Source organism: Chlorocebus sabaeus, chromosome 2 (genome assembly GCF_047675955.1).
Source record: "Chlorocebus sabaeus isolate Y175 chromosome 2, mChlSab1.0.hap1, whole genome shotgun sequence".
NCBI lineage: Eukaryota > Metazoa > Chordata > Mammalia > Primates > Cercopithecidae > Chlorocebus > Chlorocebus sabaeus.
In genome coordinates, this window is record NC_132905.1 from 52,840,372 (window position 1) to 52,854,540 (window position 14,169).

Here is a 14,169-nt window from a genome sequence, read left to right on the forward strand (position 1 = left end):
ACACCTTGGGAGATTGGTCATTTTCCCTCTAATCCATGCATATTTCATCTCCTGCTAAGATGCAGCAGGAACGATTGAGATGAATTAATAATATTTCATTTCTATTTTCATTTTCTTCAGAAAGTTCCACTGCTTAAAGCATGCTCCATACCTCCAAGCTTGGAGTATGTCATCTCTGGATAGCAATACAGAAGCATATTGCTACCTGGTCACCAAAGTAATCTAGTGATTTCGTGATTTTTAGAAAGATGGTAGTAAATAGTAGCCATACTGTCCAACAAAGCTTAGGAAACCTGTGAATTAATTAATAAGAGGTTATATAATTTGAAGTTTACAGAAAAGTCTGTGGATCATATGAGCAGAGCTTTCTTAGTCTTTTAGAGATCTAGGCATGTGAAATGGGAGTTCTTGCAAAGAACAGATTAGTAAAAATAGATAGTCTTTATTCATTCCATAAATAATATTGAGCTCCTATTACATACAGGCTATGGTCTAGGTACTAGGGATTTGGCAGTGAACAAGATAGGAATTCCTGCCCAGGTGGACCCCTCACAGTCTAAAAGTGGAGGCAGGCAACAGATAGGAAATAAATTAATGTGTGCATGCATGTGTGCTTATGTGTGTAGGTATATGTGTGACTCTGTGTGTGTGTGTGTGTGTGCATGTGCACAGATGTTTTTAAATGCTAAAGAGAACAATTAAGTAGGAAAGGGGCTAGGAAGTGGAGGGAGTAGTTTGCAATTTTAGAAAGCATCGTGAGCCTGAGTCCCACAGAGAAGGTGCTATGTGAGTGAAGACTTCAAGTGGGAGAAGGGTGAGCTCTGTGGATGTCTGGGGAAAGGGTGTTCCAGGACGGGGAATGAGGAGTGCAAGTGCAAATGTTGTAGGTGGGAGGACGCCATGGGTGGCTGACTCCAGGAACAGTGAGGAGGCTGTGCAGCTGGGACAGAGCGAGCTCAGGGAAGTAGCAGAATATGAGTCACAGATGATCTGGCCAGGCTGTGGGGTCTTATGGTCATAGTAAGTATTTTGTTTTTTGCTGTGAGTGAAATGGTAGCCATGGGAAGGATTTGGGCAGAAGAATGATGTCTCTGGATTTTATTTCAGCACGAGCACTGGCTGCTGTATTGAGAAAGTCTAGTGGCTTGTGGTGGAGGGGAGGGTGGAAACAGGACATGGTGGTTTTTAAAACATGCTCATGAATTCTTTGCTACTCCTCCCATTAAGAGATAAGCTAGTCCCCTCCCCTTGAACCTGGTGGGCTTGTTTATGGCTGCTTCGATCCAGTCCACAGTCCTGGCTTGTCTCATCCTTCGGCCTTCCCAGCCCAGGTGCCAGGGGTGACACTGAGGAGGCAGTCTGGAAAGTGGACACTCCTGGCCCAGCTTCTCCAGCCTGGCCAGTTGAGTCATCCTAGTAGAGGCCCTAGACACCATGGAGCAGGAGAGAGCTGTCCTCACTGTGCCTTTTCTGAATTTCTGACCAGCAGAATCCACGAGCATAATAAAAATCATTGTTTTATGCTATGTGTTGGGCTGCATTGTTATGTAGCAATAGACAGTGGAACACAGATAAAAGAGATGGAGTTCCTGCAATATTTTAGGTGAGAGATAATGGGGGCTAAGACCAGGGAGGTGCTGAGGGAAAAGTGAGAAGTGGTCAGATTCTGTATGCGCTGTGAAGGTAGGCTCATGTTTTACTGAGATATAGAATGTAGAATAGAATGAAGGAGAAAAGTCATGAATAGCACCATGGTTTATGGCTTGAGCCACAAGAAGGATAGAGTTGCCATTTATTGAGATGGGAAAGACTGTAAGGGAAACAGTTTTGGAGAGTGGGAGGAGGAAACATCAGGAGCACTGTTTGGTACATATTAAGTTTGAGATGACTTTTGATTATCCAAGTGGAAAGATCAAGTAGGCAGTCAGAAATGCCCATTTATGCATATACATTTATATATCTACATATATCAAGTAGTCAGTTGGAAATGCCTATTTTATACATCTATCTACTTATCTATATCATTTATCTAATCTATCTATCATGATGTGTTAGAAATAATGCTTCAAGTTGCAAATGAAATGACACTCTGATAGTTGATTTCTTAGCAAGGCAAAGTTTACTTCTGCAGAAGGGTGCTGCTCATTAGTTTGGTCACCATGAGAGCACATCAAACAAACGAAAGCAGCAGATTCATCCCTAACACATTGCGCTCCTACTGCTGTGTGCAGTCTCCATTGGCTAGAGTTGGACCACACAATCTAAACTGAACCCAGTTGGCTAACCTGAGATATGCAGGGATGCAGTTACATTGGCAAGAAGACAGTTTTGGCAGGGGTGGGGAGGGTGGAGGGGGTTTGGTTGGGGGGGCTGTTGCAGTTGGAGGAGGTAATTTATAGGGTGAGTAGCAGATGTGGAATGTGGGCTCTGTAGATAAAGACTGAGAGGAAGGTTGTTTCCCAGGGCAAGGGAACACAGAGAGTAAGATAGTCTGGCCTTGAAAGCAGGGAACAAAGGACAAGGAAACTGAAACAAGTTAACCTTTGAAGAAGAATGTCTTATTGTATTTAACTTGATGAGACAAGGTCAGATCTTCATGAGAGATATGCAGTTAGAAAAGAATAGAGGGGCACAGACTAAGCCTTGGGTCATTCCATTGTTTAAAGGTCAAAGAGAGGAGGAGGAACCTAGAATAGAAAATGCAAAGGAAAAGCTAGTGATAAAGAGGAAAAGCAAGAGTGTTATACCCTGGAAGTCAAGAGAAGAATGTGCTTTAAGAAAGAGAGAGTGATTATCTTTCACTAATGCTGCAGACAGGTCAAGTAAAATGAAGATTGAGAAGTCATCAAGGGATGAAGGATTTCAAGGGTTTATGACTGTCATTTATTGAGCATCTGCTATATACTGGGCATCATACTGATTAGTCTTATAATAGTAGTAGAGAAGAAAGAGGTGACTGCAGGCTAACGTTAATAGATAATAATCATTTATTGAGTATCTACTGTATGCCTGATAGTTATTGAGAGTCTTACATATGCTGTTTCATTTATTCTTTACCATAGCCTCATAAAGAATGAATCAGAGACATAAAGTTACCTTCCTAATATGGCCCAATTAGTAAGTGGCAGAACTGAGATTCAAACCCAGTTCTATCTGATACCAAAGCTAGTGGTCTTTCTACTACCATTCCTCCTTAAGGAGTTCACATTTTTCTGGGACATCCTAAGGGGTGCAGGAGTGTGAAAAGCTACCACATAAACATCTTTCTGGGGAGTTCAGTTTTCTTCAAAGTTTTAAAAGAGTATATAAAAATAGTTTTATAGCAAAATAAATATTAATGTATGTAATAAAATGCAAACTTCTAACATAAATGAAAGGCTACAGATGCATGCCACCACGTCCAGCTAATTAATTTTTTTTTTAAAGAAATGGGGTCTTGCCATGTTTCCCAGACTGGTTTCAAACTCCTGGTCTCAACTGAACCTCCTTCCTTGACCTCCCAAAGCTTTCGAATTATAAACATGAGCCACCACACCCACCCTCTAATCCAATTTTTAAATAAATATCTAACACACATGGGGCTTGCTCCCTGAATCACTTTGTGTTATGTGTGATCTCTTTTTTGGTGGATCAATTTGTGAATCCTTTACCCTGTCTTCTCTGGAACAGTTGATTTGCTGTTTTTTCTAGTTGGATTGTAAGTGCAGAAATAGCCTATTTTTATACAAAATTTCAGAGCCAAAGTTTATAATCTGGAGATCTGAGGAAGTCAGGGAATACGTACATTCTCTGTGTAAAACATTTTGCGGTTATGGACATATTAATTTTCGTTAGAAAGTATATATCGCTTCTCAAAGGAATCCTTGAACTCCATAAGACTCACAATCATGAGACAGACAAATAAAAGCTGTGTAAAACTCATAGGTAAGAGAATAATTAAGACTTGCACACAGCCTTTTGCTTGGGCAACTTTTGAAGGTCCAGTTAGACCACATTTAGAGAACAATCATGGCGACTAGATTTTATGAATACATCACCTAACGAAGGTTTGTGCACCACTGCCTATGAAATGTGAGAGATGTGGTTTGGTCAATAAATATCACCAGGTCTCTAATACTTTGATGAACACTTTGGGACTTACTATTTTAGATTTGGGTTAGTCAAGGAAACCTAGGGTATGTAGCTGGTCACAAGAGTTCCTCAAACCTGCAGAGTCTGGGGTAATTGTTAATATATCAACTCAGGAAAGTGAAGACGGAAGACTCATCTATCACTTTTTGGAAATATAAAGTAAATTAAATCGAGGTGAGCCAAATTCTCTGAGCCATTTTTCCTAAACAAATGAGAAAATAGCACTCTACTTAGGACTTCTTAGTCTATTTCCCACACTCTGTTTACCTATAGTTTAGAGGTTACAAATTGGTGTTTGTTAGGTGTGTTTTCTTTAAATCCACATGATTTGAATTTTTAAAAATTAGATGCCAACCTTTAGAAATCATGAGACCTCCTTTCCTCAATTTGGATTTCCAGCTTCTTTTAAAAGTTGGAAAAACTATCAAGATGGAGCCTGTTCTCTCTCATGGAAACACCAGGCCTTGTTCAGTTAAACTCATTCTTATAACCTCCTACTGTCCTACACAAGGCCTTGCTAGCTCCTTTAGGCATTTGTAATCTCAACCTGCACTGTGCTCAGATGATCTTAAATGTGTCAAAACTCTTCAGGAGAGCAGGATTCAGATGGCACTGTGATAGATAGATGAAGCAGATTGTGGAGGATAATTTTGAATATTTCTCTGAGCTATGCTTATAGTATTTTTCCCCCAAAATAGTTAATTTGAACTCCAAATCACCTGGAAAAGATTTCTAATACGGTGGCGGTAGATCTTTCTGTCGTAAATTTATAGGTTGTTATACCTTAGAATTCCAGTAAAACTACATCAGTACAGACCAACTGAGACAAAGGTAGCCATACTTAGTAAAAACATTAAGTATTTTTCAAAATCAGCATAGTTGATTTCCTGCAATTAATTGGGTTAATATCAATTTACCTCAACAGTGAGAGAAAATTTTTCCAGGAAGCTTTAACAAATAGATAAAATTAATTTGTAATTGGCAGATATTAAAAATACTTAAAATATGCTAATTAAGCCAATGAAACACCTGAACACATACACTTTATTGAGTCAACTCTTTGTTCATAGACAATGTAATACATTACAGACCTCTTAAGGGTTAATCATTACACTTCAGATTTGGCAATTTTCAAATTGGTGTGTTTTTGCATTGGTGATATTTAGATTCACTGTGTTTCACGTTTACAGCCGGACACTCATCTCTGGTTAAGGGCTTAAGTATACAGTCCTCATGCCAAACAAAACAGAAATTTATAACTTATGAAAATGCATCTTTGCCAATGATTAATAGCAAATGCATGGTCAAAGCAAACTGTTTAAATGTAAATATAAATTCAAGCACTGAAAATAGTTCTGAGATTGCATAATGACCTTTCTAGTCATTTTAAGGAAATATAATATCTATGTATTCAGTTTTTATTGCTGCTTAATAAACCACCAGCAAACTTAAAACAGCAATTATTTATTTGCTCAAGAATCTTTAATTTGGGAGAGCCCAACAGGGACAACTTGTCTATGATCCATGCAGGATCAATTGGAGCAAACACACCCTGCAGTTGGAGGATTCACTTCCGAGATAACTTGCTCACACAGTTTAGAAGTTGGTACTGCATCTCAGCTAGAAAGAGAGCAAGCATACTTGGTTTCTCTCCTTGAGCTTCTTCTTGGGCTGCTTGGGCTTCCTTAAAGCATGGATTCCAAGAACGGGTGCTCTACGAGGACTGGGTTCAAGCTGCAAGGCTTTTTGTAACTGACTCTCGGGAGTCCCAGATTGTCCCTTCCATCACATTTTTGGTCAAGTAAGTCATTAGGTCTAGCCCAGGTTCAAGTAGATTAGAATTAGATTCTACCTCTCAATGGGAAATGCCCCAAAGAATTTATAACTATATTTCATCTAATGCAGGAGTGTCCAATCATTTGGCTTTCCAGGGCCACATTGGAAGAAGAATTGTCTTGAGCTGCACATAAAATACACTAATACTAATGATAGCTGATGAGCTAAAAAATCACAAAAAAAGATCTCATAATGTTTTAAGAAATTTATGAATCTGTGTTGGTCTGCATTCAAAGATGTCCTGGGCCAAACGCAGCCTGCAGGCCGCATGTCGACAAGCTTGATCTACTGCATCATGTCTAAGATATCAGTATTGCCAGAAAATATTGTACTAAGTGAAGTTTCTATTCAGGGAGGCCATGTACTCTTGAAAAAAGCTCCTGAAAGCCAGACTATCTCTCGAGCTCCAACTGGGGCTAAGTGTGAGTCCGCATGACTCAGAGTCACATGAGGTCAATTTTCTTTAGCTTAGAGTTGTTCAAAGTGAGGCATGGGGGTGGCTGGTTCACTAATGTGGTATGTCTGTGAGTGAATATCATCACCTATTGAAAGCTCAGATATGTTAAAGTTTGTGTCATTTGTGATGAGCTAAAATTTTTATTAAGAATGAAAAATCAGGAAAGCAAAACAACTCATCATTTTTTTAACTCACACTGACTCTGCTCTTTAAGGCTGAGTCCACTGGCCCCTTCTCTCTGGAAGTGGGTATGAATCCCATGCCTAACATTATCTTGTGTTTACAGGGAAAGTGTGGACTAACGGATAAGAACTTAGGTTCTAGGATTGGATAAACTTGGTTTCCATACCTGGTTTTGACACTTATAAGTTGGTGACCTTGGTTGAGTTACTAAAGCTTTCTGTTTCCTCACCTACAAACTGGATCCAAAAATAATACCTCATAGGAATGTTGTGAGATGATTAACATAAAGCACTGGGAATGCCTGGCACTTTGAAGAACTCAAGACACGTTAAAGATTATTATTATTATGTTCTTGATTACCTCCCAAATATTTAACTATAGGCCAATATGCATCAGGTATTGGAGCTTAATGTCTTTCAATATCTTTAGTCACAGTGAAAGCATAAGCACCTTTCTTTCTAAAAGTATATTATTGATACCTTAGACAACTGGTATTATGTTCAGTTGTTAAATAAAGGTTTCTAAGCCTATTATAGAAAGTAGATAATATCATGGGGTCTTGGACTGTTGTTGAAGTAAGAAGTTAGGATAAGGTGGATAGTCTAGAGTTTATGTCCCAGTTTTGTTCTAGCTGTGTGACCCTGGGGGGAGTTATTTATGTTTTCAGAGCATCAGTTTCCTCATCTATATGAATGTGGCTAATAATATCCACTTTGCATTACTGATATAAGAATTAAATGAGGCCAGCTACCTAGAAGGACCTGGCATGTAGCACCCACCAACAATTGATTTATTAGCTTTACCATTATTATTAAACTGATCAAAATAACTAGATTATTCAAACTAAGTTTCAACTTGATTTTGCACTTAATGTACAGAAACTGAGAAAATGGACTTTTCTTTCTTTTCTCATGGAAACTGATTCTAGCATATTCCTTTCCTTCGCTTTCCTGACTTCTCTTCCCTTCTTCCTCTTCCTTTCCTTACCTTTTGTATTTCAAATTGTATTTCCCTCTCCATAGCTTTTGTCCATTCTTTTCTCTCTGGTGTGTGGGCTCTTTTTGTATTCATTTTTAAAAGTTATTTATAGTATCAGAAAATTGCATTTTATGATATAAATTGTGAACATTTTCCTGGCCTCTAATTTGCCTTTTGGTTATTTCATGGTGTTATTTTTGTTTTGTTTTTGCCATGCAGAAATACATATTTGATTTTTATATAGTCAGATTGTTGACCTCCTATTTTATGGCTCCTGGGTATTATATCACAGTTATAAAGACTTTTCCCATGTAAATATTATTTTAAAATTGATATTTTTTGAACTTTAATAGATTAACAATTACCTATAATATTTATCTATCTGTTCATGTACTAATACGAAACAATTCTAATTCTTTTGGTGCCCAACATGATTTACTAGTTGGTAGTGCTAGTCACCCCTCGTTATTATTATTTATCATAGTCTTTCCAATTATTCTTGCTTATTAATTTTCCACATAAATTTCAAAGTCATTTGTCTGGCTCAAAAATATGTTGATTTATTTATTGGACTTATACAGAAACTTATGGGTTAACTTAAGTAGAATTAATGCATTTTTTTATCCTGAGTCTTCCTCTACATGTGTTGTATGCCTTTCCACTTATTTTCAGTTTCCTTTCATGTCCCTCAGTAGCATTTTCATACTCCCTTTCAATTGATTTTCACTTTATTTAAATGTATTTCCAGGTCCTTCATGTTTCTGGTGCTACTGTAAAGGAGTTTTTACTTCAGATATGCTTTCCAATTGATTTTTATGCATTACCCTTTATGATGTTTCTTGCCATATTAAGTTTTAGATTTTTTTATATAGTTAAAATTTGCTAAGCTGTTAATGGTTTCTGGTTTTCCATCTTGCTTGAGTGCAAAGGGAGCAAATTATGGCAATAATATTTACCCTTGATACATCCCTTTTCTCCTTTGCCAAACACAGTGGATAAGCTCTGTTTATGTTGCTTAACAACATAATCCTGTCTTCTATGATGATTAGCCCATTAGGTCAGGGTTAATTCATAAACCATGCTCTAAAAGTCACCATAAGTAAAGCTTACACAGTTTGGGAGAAATGTATCTGATCATGCTAATTCCCTTCTCAAACCTCCATCACTTGCACATATAAATGGCTATAAAAGACACTCTTGGTGCATCCAGACCTTCTTCCATTCTGGTGATTTCTTACTGCAAGCACCTGTAGCTCAGCTTAAGGGTTTTCTCTGCCGTAGGAGTGTGCTCAGCCCATGTGTGGAAAGTCAAGTGCTGAGCATCCCTCAACTGATGATGGACAGGAATTGGTTGACATTTATCTTTTTTTTTTTTTTTTTTGTAATTTAGACAGCTTTGAGATGGGTTGTACACCATCTCCCAGATGTCCCCGACAAGTCTCAGTCCCAGTTGCCAACAATGGTAACTTGTTCATGAGTGTATTGGCTTCCTTCCCTTCCGTGCCTCACTTCACTATTTTTCCTCTGTGCTTCCTGGGTTCACCTCCTTAATAAATTTCTTGCACTGAAGTCTTTATGTCTGGGTCTGTTTCTTGGGGAATGTAAACTAAGACAAAGGCATTTTACAATCTTTTCCCACCTGGTTCTCTCCATTAAGCATCCTGAACCTCCTACCATGAACTCATCTTTCATTGACCAAAGATACAATGCTCTGATATTTTATATCCTTCTAACAGCCTTTCCCTCTGCTGGAATGCCTCTCTATGCCTGTATGCCTGGCTACTCTGCTTTCAAGACTTGGGTCAAATGTCTCTCTGAAGAAAGTTGTCTTCCCATCGTAGGTCAGTTACACATTGTTCTGTGTTCCCATGCAAGGTCCATATATTTCTATTGTGGTGGACTATTTCCAAAGATGGTCACAATAATCTCTCCAATCCCTTACAACCTTTTTCAATGTGACTTTGCAGCTTCTCTCATGAAAAAAACAGCATCTGTTTCTCTTCCCCTTGCATCTTAGCTGGACTATGACTGGCTTTGTCTGCAAAATGTAGCAGAAATGTCCCTAGAACATAAAAGAGGTCTTGTAGTTTCTATTTTTACTCTCTTAGAAGCCAGTCATCCTGTAAAAAAGCCTGGGCTACTCTGCAGAGTAATGAGACCACATGCAGAGTGTGTCCTGGTGAAGTAGACACAAGGTGCTTTGGACAACAGCTGGTACCAAGGTCTGGGACGTGTGAATGGGGTCATCTTGGATGCTCAGGCAAGTTGATCTGCAGCAATTACCACATGAAGCAGAGAAGGGCAATCCCTAGCAGCCCCTGCCTGAATCAAGAACAATCCAATAGTTGTTGTTTCAAGCCATTGGGTTTTGGATTCACTGTTACACAGGAATAGATAACCACAGCATTTATTATAGTACTTACTGTTAAATACTATAATTGCTTGCCTTTCTTTCCTACTTAGACTCTGAGCTATTTATAAATGGAGGGAGAATATTTTCATCTTAATGGCTGCAGCACGTGACACACAAGAATGTTCTTAAAATGATGAGCCCACGAAAACATGGGGATTCCTTGAGGAGCTCTTGCAGAAACCTTGCCACATTGTGGATTGTTTTAAGGAAACAGGAGCCAAGAAACCAAGGCATTAGAAAATGAATACCAAAGACAAGAGTAGGATGAAGATTCAGAGCAGTTGAAAGGGATTTCTAAAACTTTTAGTTTACGAGTTCTCCTAGTAATTGGCGAGAATATTGACCTCTATTTCAATTAGGGGGTAGCGTAGGTGAGCCCCACAGACCCTGGTACTTACCATGGCTGTCAGGCAGCTACCACTGTTTGCAATTAAACTTTTAATCAGTCACGGCTCTTATTCTCTAGAATAAGTTTATACTACAGCAGGAGTAGCTTCAGGATATTGCAGGCTTCAAGAGGATATAGAAAGGTGGGGAGAACGGAAGTTCAGCTTAAAAGGTTCTAAAACTGGAAATGATTTCCATAGTAATGCGGCTTAATCCTTTCTCTTCTTCCAGCATCTGCTGAGCACCACCTCAGCTACAGCACTGCCTCTCACTGTCTGCGACGAAGGCTCACTGAATTGAGAAACATTTCGCAAGTCATATGACCTGTTGTGCCTCACAGCTTCCTGGAATGCTTTGTGACCTTTCTTATGCCCTTTACTAGCAACTCCTACATTCATCTCCGGAGTTCTTTTCCTGTCTTTTCCTCTTTGGCCCCCAGGAATAAGTTCCCTATTTTATCTGCAATTATAATGTCTCAAGGTTCAATTTGAGTCTTCCCTGCTCTGAGAAGCTGTCACCGACCACCCCAACCTGTGACTTCCTAGAACGCGCTGAAAAAGGAACTGGCTTTGAAGCAACATGGATTTGGGTTCAAATCCTGGCCATGCTGATTGTAATTCTTCGGAAGTTCCTTAGTGATTTTTCTTTCCCCATCTGTATAATGGACAGTGTACTACTACTTCATGGGGTTGTTTTGAAGGTACAGGAGATACCTACCTAAAGTGCTTAGCCCTTCCTGATATGTAGCAGAACATTGATATTTATTATTATTTTTGCTCTTCTCCAACTTCCAGTACTAATATCTATACCACTCATTTGTCCTCAAGTTATGTCTGCTTTATGACAGCTATTGTGCTTGCACTAGCATTTAACTTTGATGTGATTTTTAAAATGTTGATATAAGCCTTCTCCTAACAGATAAGTTGTAAACTTCTTATTTATCTTTATATGTCCTAAGAATAACAGATGCTTAATAAATATTGGTGAAAAAAAAAAGCAACCATGTGTTAGAGCTCATTACCTATACATGGTTTTACAGCATGCAGGTCAAGAACTCAATAAACCTTGAATTAGAGTAACTCTAATCCTCAAACGTTTTTGTTTTCCAGGAAAGGGATGATTAGGAAAACTTTACAATTTTTTTTTCATCCTGCAGGTTTCGTTTAAGAGAAGAAAATGCAGACCCTATCCTCTTAAGAAACTACTTATGGGAAAATGCAATGGAGACACAAAGTCTACCTTTCTGGGTTTTGGTTTTCCTAATAAAAGTTTATGACCAGGTAGAAAATAATTGCTGGGAATTAAAAAGCAATTATGTGGATAATAGTTGCAAAGTAATTATATAGAATTAAGTAAGGAATAGGAAATTTCTATTCATTAGGAAAAATTTTGATTCAATAAAAATTACAAGAAATATTAAGTTTATAGATTAAGACAGTCAGCACCCATCTGTCTGTAGTGTGGATATGCTCATGAGGAGGGAGAACAAATCCTCTAATACAATAGTCTTCTGTTAGAAGTAAAAGGTAGGAGGCCATATTGGGAATAAACAAGTAAATGGACTTAATCAGTGATGAAAACTAGTTTTTGTGCATTCTCAGAACATACGAGGTTTAAAGAAAAAGAAAAAAAAAAAAAACAGGAAAAATAGTCAAGCTCCATAAAATCTCCAGAAAGGAACTCTAGAAGGTTGCTAGAATGGAAAGGCTCTGGTCCTTGCCAGCTTTGAGACTGGGGCAGCAAACCTGCATGCTGGAGCAGGGATGGCAGCCTATGCTGGACCAGAGGGAAAGAGGACTCCTGAGCACTGCCTAATAGTAATTTTCATATTGTTTGTTATGCCAGGGAACTCTTTGTCAACAGAATCTTGTAGGATCCTCTGATGTATAAAAGAGATAACGGTGTTGCTGTGTGGCTGCAAATAAGTGGGAAGAGAAAGGGTGGGAGGATCATTGGAGGGGCTGGTAGGATCTTAGATGCTGCAGCAGAGGACCTTAGGCCAGGCAGAACGTGTTTGGGAGACCAGCAGCCTAGGATTCTGTAAGCCTTTGCAGACTGCTTCTATCCACAGGCAAGGCTTTTGGTCTAGACCTAGTTTGTTAAAGGGCCCCAAGGATCAAAACTAGTGGCAAAGGAACATGAGAGTAAAGACAACTTTGCCGGGCGTGGTGGCTCACGCCTGTAATCCCAGCACTTTGGGAGGCCGAGGCGGGCGGATCACCATGGTTAGGAGATCGAGACCACGGTGAAACCCCATCTCTACTAAAAATACAAAAAATTAGCCGGGCGCGGTGGCGGGCGCCTGTAGTCCCAGCTACTGGGGAGGCTGAGGCAGGAGAATGGTGGGAACCTGGGAGGCAGAGCTTGCAGTGAGCAGAGATCGCGCCACTGCACTCCAGCCTGGGTGACAGAGCAAGACTCCATCTCAAAAAAAAAAAAAAAAAAAAAAAAAAAAGACAACTTTGTTCCCATCATGGAGGGGACGATAAGCTCTCATTTGCTCTATTACACTATGATCTCAGCCGGGGTTTTTTTGTTTGTTTTCCTGAAAAATATTTTTCAAGCCATAATTGAGGCTCTCAATGAAAGCCAATTGTAGCTTAGTGACACCTAAATGTGTCTGAGACAAGAGGCTCTGGATAGCCCTTCAGGAAGGCAACAGCAGCCCTGATGTTTTCGACTATTCTTAGGGAAGCCTCAGTGTCCAAGGATATTTACAGTCTTGCAGCTGCACTTCATAATGAACCTTTAGAATGCTGGATTTTATCCTCACTTAGGAGTGGTTTTAACTGTCTAAGTTTCTAATTTCATACCTCGAATGTGATTATAAAACCAAGATAAAATAAATAAAAGGGAGAAAAGTTACAAAGGAATCTCTTCCCAGATGAGATCCCTCAGGGTCAGAATGATCAAAAGGGTAAGTAGGTGAATAGCCTGTGAGTTACAGGCATTCCAGAGGCAAGGATCATCTTGAGTAGTGGCCTGAATTGATATTTAGCGATGCATAAGTGGTCGATATTACTGCAATTTCCTTCACACAACTGACAGGAGCTGAGCACCTTCTCTTCATGTTGCTCCAGTTTTCAGATTCTCAGCTGGGACAGGTCAGTTTTGAGGTTTCAGATAGACATATCCCAGGATTGGACAGTGCCTTTTGTTAAGAGGGGAATGCTTTTGGGGACCACAGCCTGTTTACACACAACTCAGGCTCCAGAGCTCCTTTAGCCTCTTCCAACTGCACACATGAATGTAATTCACTGAGTGGAGGATTGGCCCCAGCCAGACCCACCTGGCCTGTGATCTTAGAACAATCTGCCTTTCCTGTGGGTGGATACTTGCTCTCCGGATGATCAAATGATGGAAGATTGCATGGGACTCCCTGTGCCACTTCTCTTTCCCAATAGGAGGCTACCTGTTTGACTGCTTGGGCTTGCTCCTGGGGCAGTTGAGCTCACCCCCTGCTGCTCAGAGCAGAGTGACACGGGGTGTCCTGTGGGGAGTGGGGAACTGCCTTGCATAAGGACTTCACAGACCCAGGCTCTCTCTTAAAATAAGCTGACAACTTTCCTTGAGTTCCTCCTGCCTAGTATACTCTGCAACCATCCTGGTGCAATAAGAGAAAAAAAAAAAAAGGGCCAAGTTACAAGTTTGTTTTAAAGATGCTGTTCTGTTTTCTGAGTGCAGCGTGTCACAATGAGCCATGCTTTCTGAAGTGTTTGGAAAAGAATGTCTGTGACGTCACATTTCAAAGAAATACTGTAGCCTCAAATCAAGTAGTGAGCTA

The 14,169-nt window shown here is 39.6% G+C and overlaps 1 protein-coding gene across 2 annotated transcripts in view; it reads right to left on the reverse strand.

Moving 5' to 3' along the window:
- SPTLC3 (serine palmitoyltransferase long chain base subunit 3) overlaps window positions 1–14,169 on the reverse strand; it is a 194,543-nt gene that overhangs the window by 179,436 nt on the left and 938 nt on the right. The gene's annotated exons all lie outside the window — the stretch shown is intronic.